General features: G+C 47.1%; 1 pseudogene across 1 annotated transcript; it reads left to right on the top strand.

Moving 5' to 3' along the window:
* Positions 1–3,955: 3,955 nt before the first annotated feature.
* Positions 3,956–4,357, top strand: LOC308439163 (large ribosomal subunit protein eL28-like; annotated as a pseudogene). The gene has a single exon. The product of its transcript is annotated as a large ribosomal subunit protein eL28-like (transcript).
* The last annotated feature ends 4,045 nt before the right edge of the window (positions 4,358–8,402 follow it).

The raw sequence follows: 8,402 nt of genomic DNA, 5'->3' as shown, positions 1-8,402 counted from the left end.
CTGAGGAACCTGGGCTGGATCCCATTGCTAGTGGTCTTCAAACAGGTCCAGGCTTGGGAATGTAAGTGGTCCAGAGGAGAATGGCTAACTCCTGCAAGGTGATGGTCACCAGGATGTAGCTGGTCCTCTGATCCGTAGCACTGGGAATTCTACTGTCTGATGGAATCACTCGAAATTGAGTGTTCCAACTGGTCTCAACAAAGAGCATCAGACAAGCTCATTAAATTAGAATGCATGTGTTGGGATTGGGGACTTGTGGGTTTTTTGGAAGTGAGATAGGAACCTACCCAGCAATCCATCCCTCTGTAACTTGGAGCAGTCTCCAGGTGCTTGTTGGACAGATGGGATGGAATCTCCTCTCAGACCACAGACAATCACATGTCACCTTTGTCCTTAGCATTCTGCCAAAGACTCTGTAAGAGGGTAAGAGGCTAAGTATCCTCTGTAGAGAGACAGAATGACCGCTCTGCCATCTGCTGGCTGAGGGACACTGTGCGGACAGCTCTGCCCTCTGTGCCCCTCAGTTTTCATCAGTAAAGTGGGGGTGTGGTTTCTGCAGCCTCAGTCATCCATGCCCAACTGGCATCAGGAAACTTCAAATGGGGAACGGCAAAAATAAACACCGGGAGTTTGTCACACAGGGCCGTGTGACAAAGTCGCTTTTTTTCCCCCTCTCACCGGGGTATCCACACTGTGTGGGCTACCGGACCAGCACTGCCCAGTCTGCTTGGCTACATGATCTACAGGCTTAATGTGGTGCTCAGGGATTCTTCACTACAGTATATTTTTACAACCTTTCTTACGTATGATTATTCTTATCAATATCTCAGTGCGGTTAACTCACAAATTAAACTTTATTGAAGGCTTGTGCAGACCAGTGAGGAACACACCATGTGTATGGTTTGGTGTTAGTTATGGTTTCAGGCATACAGTGGGGGTCCTAGAGGCACAGTCCCTGAGATGGGAAAGGATGCTTGTGACAATGATTTCTCTGTAGCACCGGAGGCAGAATGCCAGGACTTTTGGTGTGTTCTTCCACTGAGTTCCACCCCCAGGCCTGTAAAGTTATTTCTAACGGGTATGCGGTAGGTGTGAGTGCTGACCCAACCCTCGGTGGGGACGATGACATAATGCTCATGCCTTTAGTTTCTCTTTTGCCATGGAAGGATACACTGGGGGAAGTGCCAGGCAGATGTTTTGCCACTGAGCCATGTTCTCAGCCTGCTCAAAGACTTCTCTAGCACTGACTGGTGTGTATTAAACGTCCTGCGTCCGTTCAACAAGTGTCATCAAGAATAGCATTGGGAGGCAGGTAGAGAGCTTTGAGATGCCACCTGAGCCGTGACACACAGCCATCAAGTGTAGAAGCTGCATTTTCCAGTCCCCGGCCACATGGGCACTCTTGCATCCATGGGAAGCAAGGAGCTGTAATGATAATATCCAAAGCGAACTTCTAGGCATAAAAACATTCACGTCTGAGACGGAAACTACAGGGTTAATGAAAATTACTTAGGGAAAAACATTAGATTATGTAAACGCATAGAAATAGGAATCTATCCCAAAGAAAGCTGTTGTTTGGTAATGTCTTCTAAATCAAAACCTGGCCTTCCACGAGTCAAGATGAAGTGAGTCTGGAGACTCAGGAAGTGAACGAAAGGTCGCATGTCTGGGAGAAAAGGAACTTAGAAGAGTCTGACGGTCCCTTCACAGTAGGATAAAGGAGTTAGCAACTACAGGGTGTGGAAACTGGCCAGCCCAGCTGCAGGGCAGGAGTCTGAGACTGCAGGGCCCCAGGCTGTGTGGAAAGCTACTGGGTTCTGAATGAGGAATGGATAAGTATGTGTGTGTATGGTATGTGTGTGGTGTGTGTGTGCACTATGTTTGTGGTGTATATGTGCACTGTATGTGTGTGGCATGTATGTGTATAGTGTATGATGTGTGTTTGCAGTATATGCTTACCTGTATGTGCATGTATGTTGTGTATGTAAGTGGTGTGTGTGTGTGTGTGTGTGTGTGTGTGTGCTGCATCTTCCCAGCAAGTCTGTCCCACAGCAGAAGTAACACAGATGACACAGAATTTGGGGAAATGGAAGTCCTGGTGCATTATGGAACACAGCACCAGATGCACACATAGCTGAAGCCCCTGAAAAGGGGGCACAGGAAATAATGAGGCAGAAACAGAAACTGCCCAGGCTTTTCACACACACTCACAGACCCACAGTGTTTGATAAAACTGGAGGAAACACAAAGTACACTGTGGCGTCAGAGACAATGACAAGGCAGCAAAGCAGCCCGAGACAGAAGTCACACACACAGAAAATATGGTGAGTCCGATTATCACACAGAAAAGATGCAGATGAGAACATGGTAAAGTGGTATACTAAAAAGAAAGACAGAAAGGAAGGAAGGAAGGAGGGAGGGAGGAAAGGAAGGAAAGAAGGAAGGAAACCTGAAAGTCAAACAGCAATGCAAAACCAACAGCAACAAGAGACTACCACATTATTTAACCCACAAGTCTAGACTCACCTTTTGTTTATTTGTTTTGATTTGCTTTTTTTCCCATCCCAAAATAGAGTTTCTCTGTGTAGCTGTGGCTGTCCTAGAACTCACTCTGTAGACCCAGCTGGCTTCCAAATCAGAGATCTACCTACCTCTACCTCCTGAGTGCTGGGATTAAAGGTATATACTACCATCAGCTAGCCTGTAAGTCTATACTCAATGAAAGTATCTTCAAAACCAAAGAGTGCGTACCTCAGAGACTGAACCTTGTTCAAGGCAGAAGGGCCTTGGTTTAACTCTGGGGTGCTACTAAGCGTTTTTTGGTCTGTTTGTTTGTTTTTGTTTGGTTGATTTGGTTTTTTGAGGTTTGGTTTTTTTGAGACAGGGTCTCTCTGTGTAGCTCTAGCTGTCCTGGGATTCACTCTGTAGACCAGGCTGGCCTCAAACCTGTCATTGCCTCCAGATGTGAGCCAGATGTAAACAAAGAGGACTGCTCAGTACCCCAGCTTCTTTTCTTCCTCTCTTCCTCTTGTCCCTTCTTTCTCTCCTTCTCTCTTCTCCCTTCTCTCTCACTCACTTACTTTCTCTCTCTCTCTCTCTCTCTCTCTCTCTCTCTCTCTCTCTCTCTCCCTTTCCACAAGTTTCTAGTCAGCCTCTCTTCCTCTCTCCCTGTCCTTCTCTGTCCCCAATTCTCTGTCCTTGTGGCTCTGTCTGCCTCTACCCCTTCTCCAGGTCCCCACTCCCTCCCTTCCCTCAAATAAACTCTTATACCAGTATGTTACAGTGTGATTTCTCAGGGGGATACCTTGTCTTGGGCCCACCAGGTACCCCCTCACCCGCCTGCAGCATTATATTTTTTTAACACTTACTCGTGCAGAGGACCCAGGTTTGATTCCCAGCTCCCACATGGTGGCCCACAACCATCTGTAAGACACGTATAGGGGATCTGATGTCCTTCTGGCCTCTGCAGACATCAAACACATATGCCGTGCCCATTCAGACAAGCAGGAAACACATATAAATAAATCTGATTTCTCCAGTTTTGGTAACTAAGATGATAGGGTGTAACTTTCATGAAGCTCTCTCTAATCTAAAGAGGTAGAACCAGGAGCCACTGGGGTTTCCCAAAAAGGTTAGGAAATGTCTTTTCCTGTGAATGGGGTTTCTGGTGAGATTCCTGGAAAACTGTAGATCTTCAACTGGGCAAGACATAGAGCCTCAAGCAAATGTTAGTAGAGCTGAAATCCTTTGCTTAGCAGCGGGTGAGATATTTTCAACAGCTGTGTGGAGAGGAGCAACATTCCTTTCCTCTTGGTGTCCCTATAATGTCACCTTTTTCTCATGCCTCGGTCTCTTATGCTAAAGATTTAAACATTTTATTTTATTTATCATCACTGTTTAAGACAGAACCTTGCTCTTTCTGTGTCCGGCCGCCATAGGGAGAGGAACCGCTGCCATGTTCGCGCATGTGCAGTGGATGGTCGTTCGGATGGAACCGCTCCAGTTTCTCGATCAAGAGGAATAAGCAGGCATATAGCACGGAGCCCAATAATCTGAAGGCCCGAGACTCCTTCCGCTACAACGGGCTAATTCATCGTAAGACCGCGGCTGATGGCAAAGGGGTCGTGGTGGTTATGAAACGGAGATCTGGTCCCCGAAAACCTGCCACTTCTTACGTGAGGACCGCCATCAACAAGAATGCTCGGGCCACCCTCAGCAGCATCAGGTATGTGATCGGAAGAACAAGTACCGCCCTGATCTGCGTATGGCGGCCATCCGCAGGGCCAGTGCCATCCTTCGAAGCCAGAAGCCTGTGGTGGTGAAGAGGAAACGGGCCCGCCCCACCAAGAGCTCCTGAACCCCACACCCCAGAAGCAATAAAGAGTCCACTGACTTGTTAAAAAAAAAAAAAAAAAAAAAAAAAAAAAAGACAGAACCTCATGATGTAGTCCTGGCTGGCCTTCGACTCCTTATGTAGATAAAACTGACCTCAAACCACAGAGGTCCGCCTGCCTCCCACGTGCTGGGGTTAAGGCAGGCCTATTTTATTCATTACCACTGTGTGTGTGCTCACTGATGGGGACAGCATGGCTTGTGGTCGGAGGTCAAAGGACAACTTTGGGGAGGTTTCCTCCCTCCATCACAGGATCTGGGGGATGAATCCTAGGGACTGAACCTAGGTAGTCAGGCTTTTACAGCAAGCAGTTCTCCCCACCGACACATCAGCATTTCCCCGTGGCCCCGCCAATGGAGTTGCCTATTCTCTCCCTCAGATCTCATTGTACTTGGCAGGAAGGTAGCAAGCTTCTTGGAATTTGATGGAATTTGGGAGGTAGAGGCAGAAGGATCAGCGTTTGAGGCCATCCTCAGCCATACAGCAGGATGCAGGCCAGTCTAGGATCCACGAGACCCCTCCAAAAATAGTAAAATGAATCAAATGTCATGATTACAAACTCCCTGAAGAGTCCAAATGGTTGTGTAGAGCGGGAGTCGGGGTTGGGGGTGGGGGGAGGGGGAGCATCTAGTTCCAGCCTGCAGTGGAGACCTCTGCCTCCCAAATCCCACCAAGCACCAAGCAGAAGGCTGTGGGGGTCTTTTCAGAGACCCTTAAAGCCAGGGCTCTTCAGCAGAAGCAAAAATGTTCTTTTGTTTTTCTTTAAAATTTTGTATATGTCTCCATGCTTTACATAGGTGCACAATATGTGTGCAGTGCCCTTGAAGGCCAGAAGAGGGCGTCTGATCCCTGGGATGAGAGATGTGAGCCACCAGTAGGTGCTGCAAATCAAAACTAGGTCCTCTGGAAGAGCCACCAGTGTTCTTAACCACTGAGCCACCTCTCCAGCCCCAAGAACCAACTCTTGAAAGTTTCATTCCCTCATACCTCCACATGCACACCCAGGTATGTAAACACCTGAACATACCACACACAAGTACACACATTCTCACATGCACAGTGTACACATATATACACACAGTGCTCACACATACAGACACTCATACACTACATATACACATGTACATACTCACATACATGCACTATACACACACACATACACACACTCACATACACATGCTCATACATCATATATACACACATTCCCACACACACTCATATACCACACACACACACTCACATACACAAACTCACACATTCACATACATACACTCTACCCACACATACACACATTATACACATATACACACACAGAGACACACTCACACACACACACTCATGCACACACCCTCACAGTGTACACACACTCATACACCACACACACACACACACACACACACACACACACACACCCCGTTCCACTCTCTCTGGCCACACACATACGCTCCCTTGACACTGAAGCAAATTAACTATATTCGAAAATGAAGAATATCTTCTTTCTGAGCTTTTTCCTGTAGGATCTCAGTGGCCATTTTGTCGAGCTCACATGTCTTACACGATACCTTGAGGGGAGTCAGAGGCTAAACAAAACTAAAATATTCCAGTTGTTTTCTCCTCCCATGATACATGTATGAAGTATGTGAAGGGTAGCCGTGCTGAGGGACAGTGTGGGGCTGTACTTCGGTCCCTCTTGCTGGTGGCACCTTCAGATAAATGTAGGGTGTAGATGGTTTACAATAGGCTACACCTTATCAGGTGCTATCAGCACACCTCAGGGTCTGCATCACACATCAGAGCCTGCCTTGATGCTCAGTCTGAATCACCACAGGCCGCAGGAAGGTTGCTGGGCTAATCAGACTTCCTGCATCAGCCCCTTTCTTTTGTTGAAGTTTGCCAAAGCTAGCCACCTCTGTTCTCACCTTTCTGGATGAAAGTTCTTGGGAAGGACTACACCCTATACTAACCATTCAGTGACAAGGAGAGGTTGGAATGTTTCAAATCCAGAGCCAGATTACTTAGGGTCATTTTTAGCACTCCCCACCCCCACTCCCAATAGCCATCTGTTACCCAACTTGTATGTGATGCAACATCTTTGTGGCTGTTCTGGCTGGTTTTATTTCAATGTGACCTAAGCTGGAGTCATCAGACAGGAGGAAACCTCATTTGAGACAATACCTCAAGATCGGGACACAAGCAAACCTGAGGATATTTTTTAAATTAGGGATTGATGGGGGAGGGCTAGCCCTGGGTTGTATCAGAAAGCAGGCTGAGCAAGCCATAAGGAGCAAGCCAGTAAGCAGCACCCCTTCATAGTCTCTGCATCAGCTCCTGCCTCCAGGTTCCTGCCCTGCTTGAGTTCCTGTCCTGACTTCATTTTATGATTATGGTAGTCTGGAATTGTAAGCCAAATAAACGTTTTCTTTCCTCCCCAACTTGCTTTTGGGCATAGACTTTCATCACAATAGTAACCCTAAGACCGTGACCACTAGGTAAATCCTTTAGGATCTACAAATAGACTCCTCATTTCCACTAACCAAACACCAAAGAATGTCATCAGATAGTGTCTGAGGCCTGAGTTATGATGTCCTCGATTTTCCGTGCCTGCCGACCTGATTTTTCTACCGATAAATCAGAAAAGCACCTTGACTTATGACTTTTACTGCAGACCTTCATGGAATCGATACGATGTTGGAACATGACTTTTGGGGTGACCTGTGTCTGTGTTCCCAGGACATGGTCACTCATATCTGACTCCAGAATGAATCCTCTTTAGCCTCTTTGCGGTGTGCGAGTGAAAATTCCCAGAAAGAAGCTGTGCTTGCAGAGACTGACTAATTCATCACAGTTACACTGGGGTGGGGAGGTTGGAATGTTGCAAGTCTAAAGTTTAATTATACTGTATCTCAGGCTAGCTTTTAGCTCCCTAAATAGCTTCCTTGTCCACCTCTGTGTCTGGCCTGGTATCCTGTGACTGACAGATTAAAACCTTTAGGAATTTACTAATTTAGCAGACTCTTAGCTTCTACCCTTCAAATGCTAACAATGTCAGTGATTGCAGGGTGGTGGCTGCAGCTGCTCACACCTCTAGTCAAAGCTCCCCAGAGGCAGAGGCAGGTGGATCCCTGAGTTTGAGGTCAGGCTGATTCACAGAGCAAGTTCCCTGAGAGCCAGGGCTACACAGAGAAACCCTGTTTTGAAATGCCAACAACAAAACAAACAAGGAAAAAATGTCAGAGATTCTCCCGTCTCTTTGTAACCCTCTCCCCCTCTCCGATGGTTCCATCAATGGATTTTTAAAAAACATCTTGAAAAAAAAAAAAAAAACTTGGGGTCTGGAGAGATGGCTCAGTGGTTAAGAGCACTGACTGCTCTTCCAGAGGTCCTGAGTTCAATTCCTAGCAGCCACATGGTGGCTCACAACCATCTATAGTGGGATCCAATGCCCTCTTCTGATGCATCTGAAGACAGCGACAGTGTACTCATATATATATAAAATAAATAAATAAAAATTTTAAAACCACTTGTTTACTTTTGCGTTCTGCTAATGGAAAAACTTCACGCAACTGTTTCCCTGTTGGAACCTCATATCCGGAGAGATCTAAAGGCACACTTCTGCAGCCATGATCTTCCTATTTACTCCAGAATAAACCATATTTCTTATTCCCCTGAGAGGGGAGCTGCTCCTTTTGGGGGCAGTTGCACTTTCGCAGGGACACCCTGTTGGGTTATGTGTCTCATGTGTTGTGAGGCACACGGCAGACGGAACACTTTTGTGTAACCTTCCAGGGCTCCTGGTCAGCCCTGCAGCCTCTTCACCCCCTGCTGTGGGCCAATCCAAGAGGGAATAAAGTGTCAGCAGCCGGGGAGAATCAGGGCCGCCCCACACAGTGAGCAACCTGCTGATTTGGGCCCTGAGATAGCACAGTAGCCGGAGGACTAGGAAAACTACATAGGCCGGTGTTAGTTACCTTTCCGGTCCTCGACCAGGAGCGACTGACAGCCGACAGGG

Source organism: Micromys minutus, assembly GCF_963924665.1.
Source record: "Micromys minutus genome assembly, chromosome: 29".
NCBI lineage: Eukaryota > Metazoa > Chordata > Mammalia > Rodentia > Muridae > Micromys > Micromys minutus.
Note: the sequence above shows the minus strand (reverse complement) of the source record. Positions and strands in the feature narration are given on the sequence as shown.